This window comes from Theropithecus gelada, chromosome 1 (assembly GCF_003255815.1).
Source record: "Theropithecus gelada isolate Dixy chromosome 1, Tgel_1.0, whole genome shotgun sequence".
Taxonomy (NCBI): domain Eukaryota; kingdom Metazoa; phylum Chordata; class Mammalia; order Primates; family Cercopithecidae; genus Theropithecus; species Theropithecus gelada.
This window is the reverse complement of record NC_037668.1, coordinates 200,392,577-200,409,713: the sequence shown is the minus strand read 5'-3', so window position 1 is coordinate 200,409,713 and position 17,137 is coordinate 200,392,577. Positions and strand designations below refer to the sequence as shown.

The following is a 17,137-nucleotide window of genomic DNA, read 5'->3' as shown; positions in this document are numbered from 1 at the left end:
TTTACTTAATTCACCCACACAAAGGTATTATGATCATACTCCTTTACAGATAATGGTCATATAATTCTCTTATGCCCTCTTGACATCTGAGGTCACTTTTGGCTGCAGAGAAATTGCTGGAGGTTATCCCCACTACTTCCCCACAATTGGCACCACTGTCTCCTCACCCATGTTTAAGCCTCTTTTCCATGATGCCCATCCTAACTAAGCTCCCCTGTGCTCTATATCCTATGCACCTTTTTGTAACCCTTTTACTTTGTGAGACGCATTTCTCTCCTCTTGCAGCCAGGGCTGTGAGTGTCAAAAGGGTCATGCAAATAATGACTGGACGGTGGTTTCTGGATGAGGCAGATTATTAGAACTCTCCTGGGAGACGTTTTAAAAATACAGATTCTTAAACCCCGCTCAAGATCTGATCAGATTCTCCAAGAGTGAGGCCAAGGTTTTGGTGTGGGTAAACTCTCCTGCAGGTAACGTCGGTGTCAATCAGGCTTTGGAGAACTGCTGTGGGGACTCCGAGCAGACTGCTCCTGGTACAGGCAACGTTTACCCACAGCAGCAGTCAGAGAAGACTCAACCGAGGAAGTCAAACTCCACCTGGTTTTCAAGGATACATGAAATTCAGATAAACGATGATGATTGAGAGGACATTGCATCCTTGAACAGGGGCCATGCTAATCTTCTCTGTATCGTTCCAATTTTAGTATATGTGCTGCTGAAATGAGCACTGAGAGGGCATTTCAGACAGGATAGATGTTAAACAGGATACAGAGGCAGGGAAACACATGACCTATTAAGAAATAATGGAAAATTTTAGTCAAGGAGTAATCGCTGTTCCTGATGCTTGCCTCCATGTAGACAGAGCTCCGTTAGAGTAACAGTCCTGGCCTCTCTTTATCCCTTCATTCATTCTACCCCAGTGCAGTTTAGGCAAGAAGTTTAGCCTGTGCTTTCCAGCACCTGCCCTTCCTCCTCTTTGGAGTCAGCTGCTTGGGGACAACACAGGAGCTGCCCTGCTCCCCCATGTCATAGCTTTCAGGAGCAGGTTCTGCTCCTACATCCAGCACTACCTGAGGCTAGGTGGGTAGAAACTTGTAGTTTCAGTATTAATTACCCTACTAGCCTGAAGTTATATGCCACCTTCTTCAATATTAATGTCTTAGTTCAGGCTGCTATGACAAAGTAACATAGACTGAATGGCTTGTAAACAACAGATCTTTATTTCTCACAGTTCTGCAGGCTGGAAATCTGAGATCAGGATTTCAGCATGGTTAGTTCTACTGAGGACTCTCTACCAGGTTGCATGCTGCTGACTTCTTGAATCCTCACATGGCAGAAAGAGGGCGAATGAGCTCTCTATGGTCCCTTTCATAAAGGCATCAATTTCATTTGTAAAGTCTCCACCCTTATGACCTGATTACCTCCCAAAGACCTTACCTACTGATACTATCACATTGGGAGTTAGGATTTCAACATATGTGTTTGTTGAAAATGTTCAGTCCATTGCAATTAGCCACTTAGAAAATAAAGTAATATGTTCATCTCCTTTCTACCTTACTAATTTATTTCTAAATTGTCAGTTAGGAAAGAATGGTGCTATTTATTAGGTCCCTCAATCCCCCAATAGGAGAATAGTGTTGAAAAAGAAAGATGAGGTCAGACTAAAAAGCACCTAGCATGCCAAACTTCATACAAGGGGTTCTTAAATTTCTTGGGGTCACAGATTTTTTTGAGGTTCTGATAAAAGTCATGAACATTCTCCCCAGTTAAAGATATATTATCAAAAGTACCAGGGAGGTTCTTTTAAAAAAATACAGATTCCCAAATCCCACCTAAGGTCTCCTCAGTCAGTTTCTTCAATGGTGTAACACGCATTTTGATGTGGGTAAAATCTTCTGCAGAGAATTCTGATGTTCATTTAGCATTACATTCGATTTCAGGGTATCCACACATTTCCTGAAGCCTATCCTTGGGCTGTTCTTTTCCCGTGTTAAGAACTCTAGCTTTAGGCAACAAGGACAAATGTGTTCCAGGCATGACAAAAGAGACATGGCAGGCTTAGTGATGTGGTTCTGATAGTGATGTGGGCATTTTGTCTCAATATCTAAATTGACTCTACAAAGAATTATAAGCTTGAAAGAGCAAAAAGGTCCACCTTCTTGAATTTCCTTGGTGGAATCCATGGCAGATTTGTGCAGGCCTCTAGGAGCCTGATGGAAAGAGGCTAACCACCCCTGTACTGGAGAACACTGGGAAACACAAGGGTTCTGTTGTTTTGGGATTCCTATGGCTCCACAACATGGCTCTCACATCAGATGATGGGTTACGAAATAAATGGGTGATGTTATACTTGGCTTTTCTCATTAGTATTTCTTTTGCCTTTACATTCCTCCCACTCCCCCCAAAAAACTCCCACCAAATCGCAGCTGCTTCTTCCTTAACCTAAAGCATATAATGCTAGCAATTTTGGAAATGGAAACAAGCTAGTCTGTCCAGAAATCTCCAGAGCATTGCAGACTAATACATTAAAATGAAAGGGAAACAGAAGCCATCACTGCAAATTGCAACATTATTGTTCAAGCCAAGATCGTCCTAATTATAAACTAGCATTTTTATAGATGTCACAGGGGCTGTTTTAATGCTGCTTTGCTGATGCTAAAAAGATAGTGTGGAATTGTGATCAGGGATTCTCACACGACTGTCTAACTGGAGGAAAAAAGAGTTAATTAGACTCTTTCTAGCATATTAGTGAAGACAGGCTTATTAGACACATTTACAAGCTAATGATATGCCTATATTCTGCTATCGAAAATGCATTTAAATAAACTGATTTACAGTCCAGCCATTTTCATATCTTTAACCCATATATTCACGATTGCCCATATTTAATTGACATGGAATCAGAATATTTCTGAGGCCCACTCTGCAAGGTGCAAATGGTATGTTGTTCTCTGCTCATCCTGCCTTTCCAAACCTATCTTGGACCACAGGTAGCCCCTACCATGCTTGTTGTCCACTTTCTAGGTTGAATAGCCTCGATTTCCCTAAAGTCCATTGAACCAACACTGGTGGGTTTCAGAGCTGTCACTCATGAAGAGTGCAAATGTGGGAGGGAGAGGGGGTAAACATGGTCGGGACAGGCGGAAGGCAGTAGCTAAATGGCTTGGGTAACTAGGGCCACATTCCTCTCCTGAGCTTCCTGGGGAAGGGAGCAAACATGGAAGGACAGGAGCGTTTGCTTCCCCAGCTCAGAAACGGAGGGCCTCCCGATGAGTCCTGAGTCATACATTTGGGGCCAGGATAAACCCCTTCTCCTTTGAAGCTGACCTTTCACAGTGCTTTTAGTGATCGTTCTGATAAACACAGCCATCTAAGCCTGTCACAGCTGGGGAGCCTGACTCTGCCACAACAGGCTACTTCAGCTCCCTAACCCCTGGTTTCCACATTTGTAAGACAGAGATCATAGCAGTTCTTTCCTCAAAGTGTTTTGGAGAAAATTAAATGTGCTACTGCATGTAAAGCGTCTAGCAAAGTGTCTGGCCTGTGGTAAGTGCTCAATAAATGTTACCTGGGATCATTATTATCACTATTTCTGTACTCTTGTGCTTAAAAGCCTTTGATGGGTCCCTATTTCCTAGAGGAGAGAACCTGAATTACATAACATGGTCCTCAACGTCCTTCAGATTCCCATCTTGATTTCCCTTTCCAGCTTCCTCACCACTTCTTCTCCCACAAAGCCACACGCTAGCCCCACAGACTGCCAGGCTCCTCTGAGCATCCCTTTGTCCTGGGCCCATACTGCTCCCTCTGCCTGCACAGTCCTGCCCTGCTGACCAGCGGCCCTTCCTTCCCAGTCCCACAGACAGGTTCCTCCTCCTTAGGAGCTCAGCTCCTGGGACCTCTCTAGACTACTTCTCCCCAGCACCCGCCCTTCCAGGTGAATAATGGCTCCTGCCTAGATTGTACCACACATACCTCTTTCAGGTATCATCTACTTCACAGTGTGAGAGTAAGTGGTTTACCAGGCTGTCCCCCTTGCCAGTATGCTCTTCCAGGACAGAAACCAGAACCAATTCCTATTTTTATATCAGGGTCTGACACAGTGTTAGGCACAACCAGGTACTAAATGAATGTTTATTGAATCCAGTGGAATTGAGCTAAATTAGACTGATTTGGACTAGAGTTTCAACTAGATCACTTCTAAGGTGCCTTCCAAACTTTAGATTCCACAAGCCCCGATTTTATAAAATATTAGATTTAACTCCCTTCTCTGAGCTTCGATTTCCTTCTCTATAAGACGTGAATGATAATTTCTAACTCACAGGGCTATTGAGAGACATATATAGGTCAATTCACGAAAAGACACTGTACATTTCAACTGCTACACAAATGTTAAGTAGTACAGACTTTCTTGCCTTTGTGCATCTCCTGGGAGAGGACAGGATAATAGAAAAGTGCATTTTCTGTGCAGCTAAATTTGTATTAGGTTGATGCAAAAGTAACTGCGATTTTTGCCATTACTTTCAATGGTAAAAAGCGCAATTACTTTTGCAATCAACCTAATACTTGTTGTAAATATTTTTCCCATTCCAATTCCCCTTAGTAAAGGTAATCTAGGTTTCATTCCTTCCCTGCTATTCATTTCAACTGGATAGAATGGGGATGGATGCTTGGAGTAAGTCTCCGTACAGTGTGGCCTTCCGTTCAGATTCTCATCTCAGTTCCTATCATAGAAGGATTGCAGAAAATGCTTTTTCTCCTCCTTCCTCTTGCTTCAACCTCCTCCATAATATCAGAGCCCAGTCCATCTTTTTATGATGATACTCATCATTGAAGACATCATTTGAGTTTGATGCCAGAGAATGATTTTGCATGCCAGTGACTAACAATGTTATGGAAAATTATTTCTTTACAACTATGCTACTTCACTGTCAAAGAAAATGTCACTTTTGTAAGGTAATAAATGTGGTTTATTGGGAGCGTGGATATGTTGAGGTCTGCCATTTAATTTGATAACAGCTCAGCCTCAGCAATTCTTTGAGATAAAGTCACTCAAGAGCAATTTCTGGCAAGTACTTTCCCAAGTGTTTCCTGAATCCCTGTGTTCCAAAATGACAGCTCCTGTTTGTCTGAGGCATCTTTTGAACCAAAAGGATTAATTCACCAAATAGGAGGATTGGAGGAGCCCTGTTTCTTACCACCCAGTCCAGAGCAGTCAATGCCCTATCTCCAGTTTCCATCATATGTGGGAAACTACTCTTAGCACCCAAAGGTGCAGTTGGGTAGCATTTCTGGCAGCATTCCTACTGTGCCCCAGATGAGCTCAGGAAAGAGACACTCAATTGTGGGAGGAGAAAAGAGAGGGCAACTCTTCCTTCTTTATAGGTAGCTGTGCAGTTGCAACAAAGGCTGGACCAAATATTTGCCCATCTATGGGAACCCAGCCCTGAAATGGGGTTGTGAGCACTACAGAAAGTAAGATATTGGATCAAAGACCTCACAGAGTCATCCTTACTTACAGGACACACCTGTGTGTCCACTGTCCTAAGTATTTTACTCATTTCTGAAATAGCAACGACAAATGACTTATGAAATATTCTGTATGTGTGTCTGGATGTGCATATAATGCATTCAAATCTATGTAGAATCATAGCATGTTTAAATCAGAAGAAACAAGAATATGAGACATTGGAAGATAGTGACTTTTTTAACTTTTATTTTAGGCTCAGGGGTACATGTGCAGGTTTCTTATATAGATAAATTGCATGATGCAAGGGCTTGGTGTACAGATTATTTCACCACCCAAGTAGTAAGCATAGTACTTAATAGGTAGTTTTTTGATCCTCACCCTCCTCCCACCTTCCACCCTCAAGTAGGCCCTGGTGTCGTTTGTTTCCTTCTTTGTGTCCATGAGAACTCAATGTTCAGCGCCCACTTATAAGTGAGAACATGCGGTACTTGGTTTTCTGTTCCTGTGTTAATTTGTTTAGAATAAGTGCCTCTAGCTCCATCCATGCTGATGCAAAGGACATGATGTTGTGACAGTGAATCTTTTTTATTCATTTGTTTCAGGAACAGAAAGGCTGGAGTCCAAACCCTGACTGATGCTTATTCCTAGTTGGAAAACCTTGACTATGTCCCTTAATCTCATAAACTTTCTCTTTCTCAACAGCAAAATAGAGATGGAATTAATCCCTTCCCAAGGATTGGATGCAATAACATAGATGAAGCACTTAGCACAGTGCCTGGCATCCCGTAGGAGCCCAGCTCATGGTGGTTGTCATTGCAGTTGTCAGAGGTGATCTATAAGAAACTGCAGTAATTGCAATAGTGACAGAGCACTTAGCACAATGCATAGAATACAGGGGATGCCCAGTAAATGTTGAATTTATGACTGAACCAGTAAGTGGATAAGTGAGCCTACTATCTCCCTTCATAGTTCAGAAAAAGGTACTGAGGAACAGAAGTGTCAATGAGTGGAAAAAAGTCACACAGAAGGTTTTTGGCCTCAGAGCCTTTGATTAAGAGTTCAGAGCTCTTTTAGTTATCTCTGATCACCACCTCCTTCCCCACAGTCTCATCATCTCATATGCTCCCCAACATATGTGTGTATGCATGAGATACACATGCCTGTCTGATAAATAGGAAAACTAAAATTTTGAAGGAGGTGCCCTACCTGGGTTTCCTGGGGGCTGGTGATAACCTGCAGATGGGTACACTGTCTGATGCATCTTGTACTTTGCTTCTCTAATGTCAGAAGCCCAGGTCTGAGGCAGAGTTGAGCTGGAGCCTGGAGGTGAAGCAGTGAAGCTGAAATTTGAGCACAGATCTCCAGAGATTCTGTGGCTGAATGATGTTGGGAAGATCCATAAATTTGTCTCTAAAATGTCTTTGCTTTCCTCTTCTTTGTATTGCCCTTTTCCACCTTATCCATTTGATTTACACCACGGTTTCTACCCTACCCAGGAAGTGTAGCCACAGCAAGGAAGAGAGAAGGAGCAAAAGACGCTGCAGTCCTGGCATAAATTATAGGCTTAGAAAAATAATTGTCTAGCCCATTTCTTACCATATAGAGGGAAATGAAAAACAAAATCTCTGAGCTGACAAGTTGAAAAACAATAGGAAAGGAAACAAGAAACATCCTAGTTTGAGTTTCTGAGAATGGGCCCTATTGCCTACTAATCTTGGACTATGTCCTGGGGATTGACATTGCTGGGAAATGCATGATATCCCTGTTAAACTGAAGACCAGGAGGAGATGATAGAAACCATGGTCTGCTTTCTATAAAGCAGGGAGGGAGGAGTTGGGCATCACCCACAGTGGCTTCTTATACTTTCAAGGTGTCAAGCAGCAGACACAGAGCAAGCAGGCCACAAAAAAAGTTGGAGAAGAAAGGGACAGTCCACTGCATGTTTCCTGGGCCCCCAGAGTTGCTGAAAGAGCAGTCAAGCTTTCCTCTATCTACTCCCCCTCATCACTTCCGATTAAGCCAAGAGGTAAGAGTTGAGGAACCAACAGAGGGAGGAAGAGAGGGATGGAGGGAGTAGGGGAAAGAGAAAGAACCAGTGCACCTGAAGGAGTGTCACAGTCTTGACAAGAAAATCCCACAGTGGAAAAGCTTGTGGACAGAAGACCAGATGTGAATGCAGAGATCCCAGCAGAGGCCTGTGAGAAACTATGATGACAATCAAGAAGGAGATGTAGTGGCCAGGCGCAGTGGTTCATGCCTGTAATCCCAGCACTTTGGGAGGCTGTGGCGGGCGGATCACGAGGTCAGGAGATTGAGACCATCCTGGCTAATGTGGTGAAACCCTGTCTCTATTAAAATACAAAAAATTAGCCAGGCATAGTGGCAGGCGCCTGTAGTCCCAGCTAATCAGGAGGCTGAGGCAGGAGAATGGCGCAAACCCGGGAGGTGGAGCTTGCAGTGAGCTGAGATTGCACCACTGCATTCCAGCCTGGGTGACAGAACAAGACTCTGTCTCAAAAAAAAAAAAAAAAAAAAAGGACAGAGATGTAGCAATGCACACCTCTGCACATGGACAGTTACAGATTCCCACCAGACACTTGTCTCCACCCCAGTGTGACCATATGCACTCCAGAACATATAGGCTACCCCAGAAAGGAAGCACAAGAGAAAACCTAGAGTTTACTGACTTTAAACCAAAAGTGTCTGAATCTACTCCAAGTGGACTAAGACTGTTTTTCAGGCCTCAGGTGAATTGGGAGCTAAAAATACGACTGAATGTTGCAAAATGTGAATTGTATTTCTGCACACCTGAGGAACTGACTTTAAATTATTTTCTACTATGACTTCTTTTTATCTTGGGATGCCAGTATGTGACAGCCATTGGGCTACATACCATCATCCATTCTGCCCAAACTTAGTCTGCCGAGAGCAATCTAAATGGGTCTCTGTTGTACATCAGAGCAGGTCCAAAACACAGGCATACACTCAAATGCTCAGAAAACTTCCCAAAGTACCTTTAACACAGCAGGGGTTTAGTCATGGTGGTGACAATGACATTCGTGATGACTGTACACACTCCAGATATAAAATCCTCAGAAATAACAGACACAAACTCCTTAATATATATCATGTATGGCATCCTTAGTGCAAGACTTGGAAATGTTTTATTTCTTCAAACTCTTTTTATCTTTATACCTCTTACTGGAATTCCAGAATCATAAATCTATTGCCTATTTGACATCTCTACTTGAATGTGTAACAGACATCTCAACTTAACACATCCAAAGCTTAACCTGTGAGCTCCACCCCAGCCCCATCCCCTCCCCAGCCAAATCTATGCAACCTGAAGTCTTCTCCCCCATTTCAGGCATGGCAACTCCCTCCTTATGGTTGTTCAACTGAAAACATCATCCCTGGCTCCTCTCTTCTCCCACACCCACATCCAATCCATTGGGACCTCATGTTGTCTTTACCATAGTTCCCTCTTAGCTATGGTTTGGTTTTCTGTGGTTTCAGTTACCTGTGGTCAACCTTGATCCAAAAATATTAAATAAAAAATTATATAAATAAAGAATTTATAAGTTTCCATTTGTGCACCATCCTGAGTAGTGTGATGAAATCTTGCACCAGCCCATTCTACCCCACCAGGGATGTGAATCATCCTTTTGTCCAGCACACCCACCTTGTCTATGCTACCCTTAGTCACTTAGTAGCTGCCAGTAGATTGGTTGTCACAGTATCACAGTGCTGTGTTCAAATAACCCTGATTTTCCTTAGTTGCTCTATTTTATTATTAGTTGTTATTACTAATATCTTACTGTACCTAACTTACAAATTAAACTTTACCATAGGTATGTATGAGTGGGAAAAATCATAGTGTACCTAGGGTTCAGTACTATCTGTGGTTTCTCTCATCAACTGGGGCATCTTGAAACATAGCTTCATGGACAAGGGGAGGTCTACTGCACCTTCAAAACAATATTCAGAATGCGACCACCTCTTAACATCTCCACTGCTACTACTCTTGTCAAAACCATCTCTCACCTGGACACTTCAATTGCCTCCTACTAGTCTTCCTCCTTTCATATCTGCCAGGCTATGTTTCACACAGCAGTCCGAATGATCCTTTCAAAATGTAAATCATGTGATGTTACCCCTCTGTTCAAAACCCTCTGATGGCTCCTATCGGACTCAGATAAAACCCCAAATTCCCAGACCTCCTTCGCAGACCTCCTTTGAAATGAAATTTAGATGTGGTGCTTCTTCAGGCCATGTACTCTCTCTGTGAATTGGGAAAGGTATTTGAACTCACTCCTGTGTGTTTCTGATGCTGCGTCCTTATGTTGGTGGCAATCATAGTATATACTTTGAACATGCCAGGCATATCCTTCCTTGCCTTGGGACTTTGCATGGCTGAAACCTCTCCCTGAAATATTCTTCTCCCAATTATTTATATAGAGTGTCCTACTTTTTCAAGTATTTGCTCAAATACCACCTTTAAAAATAAGTCCTCTCCCGAGCACCCCATCATAAATTGCACCCTGGCACTCTTCCTCTGCACTCCTAATACCTTCCTCTGCCTGTATTTTTTTGCCTTTAGTATTTATCACCTTTTTCATATACCATAATTTTATGTTTACTGCTTGTTATCTGTCTCCTCTCACTAGAATATAATCTCCACAATGGCAAAGGGTCATTCTGATTTGCGTTTTGAGGTACTCAGGCACTGAGAATATTGCCATGTATATGGTAAACATTACATAAATATTGCATGAACTAATGAATTAAAATCACTGGACACAAAATGTTAACATTAAAAGGGACTCTGAAGTTTATCTGGCCAAGTCAGTGGCTTCCTGACTCACTTGTTCTGTTGATCCATCCCTGGTCTTGAAACAATGTTGTTATGCATCTTTTCCCTTCAGAATTTGAAGTGCAAAGAGGTTTAGCCATACTCATTAGTTCATGACAGGCTCTTGTCAACATCTCCATTCTCCTCCTGCTGCCCTCCCTAGGCACCTCCTCTATTATGTTTTATCTAGATATGCTCCAATAGGAATTTGCTACCAACATTGTTTTTTGTATTTGTTTGCTTAACTTCTATATATGGTATCATGCTATAGAACTCACCTTGGTCTCTCATTTTTTTCACTCAACTGCATGGTTCAAATCTTGCTATGTTGCTATATTAATTGTTTAACTGTAGCATGTTTCCCTTAGGTGAACTCACTACATTTTACTCTTCTATTCTGCTATGTAACATGACTTAAAAGCATCTATTTGCAATTGTTTTCTTTTTCAGGATCAGCAATAATCATCCTGATTTCAAATCATTTTTAGAAATAAAGAGGAAGATGAGCTGGGTGCAACAAGAATGAGATCATGTTGAGTACTGGTAGGAGCAGGGAATTTGAAATGAAGTTTGGATGTGGTTCTTTTTCAGGTCATATACTCTCTCTGACTTGGGAAAGGTATTTGACTTCTTTCCTGTGTGTTTCTGATTCTGCATCCTTAAGTTGGTGGCAATCATAGTATATACCTCAAAGGGTTCTGACAATGAAAATATCAACGAATAAGCTCTACTCAAATATTAATGGTCATTTTGTTTTGTCTTTTTTTCATTTTTTTCTTATTTTATTTCAACAGGATTTTAGGAGAACAGGTGGTGTTTGGTTACAAGAATAAGTTTTTTAGTGGTGACTTCTGACGTTTTGGTGTATCCATCACCTGAGCAGTGTACACTGTACCCAGTGTGTACTCTTTTATGCCTCACCCCCAGAGAGTTTCATGGAAAGTTCTGCTTTCTGGAACATGTGGGCTGGAAATTACTCAATTAACATGCATACATCCCCTGAACACGGCGGACTGTGTTATATCTTTCTCCACATCAACAATGAAAAGGCTCCCCTTCCCTGCAGTCATGTACACAACACCTGGGAGGGCTGCAGCTCAGAGAACTAGTTCATCTAGGCTCTTTTGCACATTTCATAGCCTTGGTGGCTTCAAAATAAGCTGGCACCGAAAGATCCTGTGTTAAAGCCACCACAGTTATCCGCTGCACAAAGTCTTCTTTTGGTAATTTCCATAAAATTCAAGTCTTTTCTTGACTGCTGCCCTAGGCAACAGGTCAGAGAGTACATAAAATAATTCCTAAAGGTACACATTTTACAGCCTTTTGAAAAATAGATTTGCAAATATAAATAGGAAATTTTCTCAAGCTTAGAGAACAACAGCCACAACAAATTTTGTGATAGTAATTGGAAGAAGCTTACCCCAAAAATGGAGCAGGGAGCACATCTTGAATCTCTGCTCTGTTTAGAGACATGCCTGGGTATGTTGAGTGAGTTAGTAAAATGGTCCATTAGAAGATCATTTTCATGTTTCCTAAGAAGCCTCCTAGAAGAAAGCTCATCCTAAGGAAATAAAGAACCAAGTATAAGACTAACAAAAGTACAGGCTATGCTGCTATAACAAAGAAAACAAACAAACAAAAAATACAATAGTGTGAATTAAAGAGAAACAGCCCAGAAATGGACAGTCCAGGGTAACAAAGTAGCCATGCTCCATGAGGTCACTGAAACATCCAGGTCTCTTCCACCGAATAGCTCTGCCACTCTGTAGTGCATAGTCAAAGGATAACTACCATGTGTTGTTGTTTTTTTTTTCCAACCTGCACAAAAGGCAAAAATACATGCAGAAGACCCCGTCTAATTCTTTAGGATCCAGTCACCATTTCAAGCCAACATAAACATGTATCTTATGCTATTGTGTATTTTTGAGTCTCTTTGTTACACCAGCACAGTCTGCATTTAAACTAAAATACTGGGTCATAGCAGCCTCCTTCCCTTAGGATAGATGATCTTTCTCCTAGGTCCTCAACAGAACCATTAAAATGCATTTCAGTCCTACTTGAAACCTTTGACCTAAACTTGGTCATATTGTCAAATTTCATTACAAGAATCCTCAGGAAATGCAGTTTCTAGCTGAATGACGTCTGCCCAGCTACCTAACTGGGGCAGGGGGAGAGGGGATCTGTTACTATAGGAAAAAAAAGAGGTAAAAAGTTCTAGGGAACTGTTAGCAACTTCTGTGAAACCCAGTATCAAGCCAAAGGTTGTTGGAGAAGAGTGATTCTGGTCCCTGAAATCAAATTTATCCTTAACCCAGCCATGTGGACTCATGTCTAGGACCCAGTCTGAGACAGTGCTGTAAATAAAAACCAAAAGATCAAACATGTTTAATTAAATGGTGGGTAAGTGTTGGGGGGATAAGCTAACTACTTTAGGGTTCCTCTCACACATTGGAAGACCAAAAAACAGGGAGACAGCATCCCCCGTTTAACCAAGAAACGAAGTGCAGATATGTTACCTTAAGAGCTCAGTTGTCATTCCCAGCAGATTTCAGGGTCTTTGGGGGGATGGGAGAAACCACAGTGGTGACACATGGAAGACAGCAGTGGCTAGCAGGAGCTTGCTGTACCTTCTAGGATGCAGTAAAACCAATGGCAAGAGATGGTAGCATCCAGCAAGGACTGAATGGCCTCATTGGTGATGGCGATAGTGCCAACAGAGGTGGCAGCACTTTCTGGGTGTGGAGAGAACATCAGCTCTGCCTGGGGAAGCCGGTGACACTTGCTGGAGGCAGAGAGAGCAGCGATACCCAGGAACTCCACACGGCAGCTGGGGATTTACTCCTGGATGCATGTGAGCTCTCTCTAGTGGGCTGCCAGAAATATATGTATGCATGTGTATGAGTGCACTCGCATGTGCGTATGTGCTTGTGTGGTTACTTAGCATAAGATCCTCCACAAACAGGTGCCAGTGAAATTTATATTATGAAGTTGAAATGACCTCATTTGTATCCAAAAGAGAATAAGCCATGAGTTAACTAGTCAGTAAAGCTAAGTTTCATCCTCCAGCCATAAACATATTTTGAAGAGGCTGTTAGCACTTTTAGTACAGAGTAACTGCAACCTTTAAAGTATACAATGGAGGTTTGAAGTATGCAATGGAGTTTTTCATTTTTGAGAAAATAAAGTGAAGTTAGAGGTTTTAGAATTTACCTGGTGTTTTAAAATCAGAAAGTTATAGAACAAAAACTACACCAAAGTCACTAGTCCTACACCCCACATTTTTTGTTTGTTTGTTCGTTTTTGAGACGGAGTTTCGTTCTGTCGCCCAGGCTGGAGTGCAGTGGGGCGATCTCAGTTCACTGCAAGCTCCACCTCCCGGGTTCACGCCCTTCTCCTGCCTCAGCCTCTCGAGTAGCTGGGACTACAGGCGCCCACCACCATGCTTGGCTAATTTTTTGTATTTTTAGTAGAGACGGGGTTTCACCGTGTTAGCCAGGATGGTCTCGATCTCCTAACCTTGTGATCCGCCCTCCTTGGCCTCCCAAGACCCCGCGTTTTAACACTGTCCAATGTTCTTGCATGGGATGACGTCTCTGCTCATAGGGATTCCAGAGTTGCCCACCAGAGCAAGGAGCTGAGTGATTTGGGAAACACTTTTTTTTGCACAAGGCAGAGCCTGGGATCTTGAGGCACTGTACAACAGTGGGGAAATGTCAAAGTTATTAATTTTTATAAAATATGTTAATAAGCTTCCCATTATTTCCTCTCATTATTCAGTGTTGCCTTTCTGGTTCTCTGACACTTAACTGTGACAATGTGACCCAAAAATATCAGGGCCTGCAGGCTCCCTGACCCCTAGCTCCTCTTCTTCCAACAGCTGGGACATGTGACCCCTGCCAAAATCTCTGCTTCAGTCAGGGCAAATCATTCCCTCCTGTTTGGACATTTTTTTCATACCTAAAAAAAAACCATTGCATGCACGAAAGTATATAGGACTCAATAAGCCCTCAGCAAATTTTAAAATCCTTCCTCTTCTCCTCCTTGGATCTTCTCACATTCTCTAAATATGGTTTTATCTCCTTAAAGGTAGATAAGTATAAAGTGTATCAGTTGGGTATTAGAGAAGAACTTCAACACTCCAAGGACACATCTACAAAGCAAGTCCCAGAAAATGCTCCAATTAGCCATTTAGAGATTGAAAATAAGCCACCAGGAGCCACCACTCTCCAGTTGGTGACCTGTGGCAGGCATTTCTAAACAGCATTCATTCATTTCGTCCTCCATACTCCTTCCTTTCTGATAAGGTGCAGCGCAGACCACTATCCTAGTCAGAGTAGGCTAGGCAGCCACTAGCAATCATTTGGAGCTAGCACATGAAAATGAAAGCTATTTTCCATGCCTGCTGTAGTTTACCAATATAGACACTCAAATGAAACCCAACCTAGCAGTTCTAGGTTGGACTTATTCAACAATTTTTATCTGGGTAATTTGGTCTTTAACAGGTTTAAGTGAGTCACGTGTGTCCAGGCTCAACCTTCTGAGGTCAGAAAACATTTGTGGAACCCTGGACATTCCACCCAACTCACCATGGGGCAAGTGTCATTAGGAACCCGTGCCATTTTGGAGGACAAGGAGCACAAATTTTATAACGGTTTATTTCTGTAGTTTTATAGTCATATTTGTAGCATTAAATAGCTCTATTACTTAGATGGTTCTAGGGAGAGTTTAGAGCTTTTTCTACTTTTACCTCCAATAAAGGGAAAATAGAGCTTTTTACATAAATAGGTTAAAACTTTTAGTTTGGGGAGGAAAAAAACTGTAGTAAGAAATGGATCATATATATTACAACAAAGTTCTTCAATTATGAACTTTTTAAACTTAATGACACCGTGTCTTATATGCAATCCTGTAGATTGGCACTTCCCCCAAACTAATTATAGATAAAAGTTTAATTATCAAACTTGCTAGCATGTTTTCATTTTCACTGTAAGTATGTTTATTTTTTATTAATAACAATTCTGAAATCAATCCAGTTTGGTTGGTGGTATACAGAACATGTGTAAGTGTGTTAACTATTGTGACTTCTTTCAAGTCTAAATGATGTAATAAAGCTTTTAAATTAAAAAAAAGAGAGAGCTTGAAAAAAAGAGTCATGAAACCATGCCAAAGAGACAAACAGACAACTGACCCACACAGTCACTGTGATTGAAAGGAGATGTTTTGTAAACCAGAAGGAGGAACCACAAAACTTGGAGAGACAAGACGGGCATCAGAACAGAGCCTACAGGGAAGGGCAAAATGTGTATAAGGATGAGGTCAGATGTCAAGAGTTTGCAGTCCCACCCCCACACTGCTCTGTGTGTACCTGCTGTGGGGCCAGCTGCCTCTTTACACCTCAGGCTGATGCCACAAAGACATTTTGTGTGATTTAACCTGAAACATTTCCCCTGCTAATCTCATCACTCATATGATCCAGGAACGTTGGTTAAAGAATCCAGAGACCTATATTTAAATTCCAATTCTTTCATTTCTTTATGGGTAACGTGACTTTGTGAGAGCTGCCCAAATTCACCAGCCTTGGTCCCACGTTTATACAGCAGTAGTCAGACGAGGTGACCTCTAAGATCATTTGTCTTTAAAGTTCTGGGATTCTGATTCTGATTTTGACTCTGGATGCCAAAAAACAGGAATGAACACCTTTAAAAAAAAAACATAATAAAGCAGCACTGGAAATTATCTTGCTATTTAGCAGTATTTTGGCCATTATACTTGGTTTTTACATTTGCCAATTTGAGGCTAAAAATGAAAACGTATCCATCATTAATATTTCTTTTCTGATCATTCCATTAAATTATTATAAAGTCAACCAAATTTGATAACTTATTGGAGGCCCAATTCCTGGACTATTTCATACTTTATGCATTAGATTATGTAATAACAGACAAATAATTAAAGCTTTCACTATATGCCAGCTACTGTGCTAAGTATTTATATTTATTAGCTTGGTTAATCCTCCCAACAAAGATATTAGGTACTTTTAACTCTGGAAGGTGAAGAAACTGAAATTTAGGAGAATTAAGTAATTTGCTCAAGGTTACACAGCTAATAAATATTTAGAACTAGATTTTTAACTTAAGCAGTCTGACACCAGAGTCTTGGTAACTGGGGAAATGTGAGTGGTATAATGTGCTTTATTAAAAAAAAAAAAAAGTCTATAAGATAGTCTTATAAACAATATATAGTTTGTGCATATCATATTTATATGTAGCATTTTTCATAAAATACCCTGTAACAAAAATAACTGTGCTTAGAGGCCCTCTGGAAAGGAATGTCATCATTAGCAGTCTACTGAGTGACTCTGTGATGCCTTCAGTCGTGTGGCAAACACACAAAGTCAGCTTGAAGCTTATATGCGCTATGCTCTGCCTCTCTAATGCCAGGGTCACTCCAGGATTTAGCCCCAGGGCTGGTGCACTGGGGGTGCACAGGGAAAATCCGATCCTCCCTCAAGAATCACAGCAATCACCTCATGGGATCATGACCAGGAGGATGAATTTGTGCAGGCACACGTAGATACAAATCGAACAAACACATTAAAGTGCCAGGGGAGAGAAAGAGAGAGAGAGAGAGAGAAATCTTTTGATCCCTCAACAACTGTCCACATTTTCATTTTCAGTCTGCACTCCCTAAACTCTCATTCTCTCTCCAACTCACTCCAAGATGACTTTTGTCTTTCACTACTCCACTGGAGCTTGACTTCTTGTCAAGGGCACCAACAACCTAATCTTTGAGATATGCAAAGTGTGGTCAAAGGG

The 17,137-nt window shown here is 41.6% G+C and overlaps 1 non-coding gene across 1 annotated transcript; it reads right to left on the bottom strand.

Annotated features, from left to right (window-relative positions):
- Positions 1-625: 625 nt before the first annotated feature.
- Positions 626-728, bottom strand: LOC112615416. Its single transcript, XR_003117354.1, has one exon. It is a non-coding gene; the product is annotated as a U6 spliceosomal RNA (small nuclear RNA).
- Between the last annotated feature and the right edge of the window lie 16,409 nt (positions 729-17,137).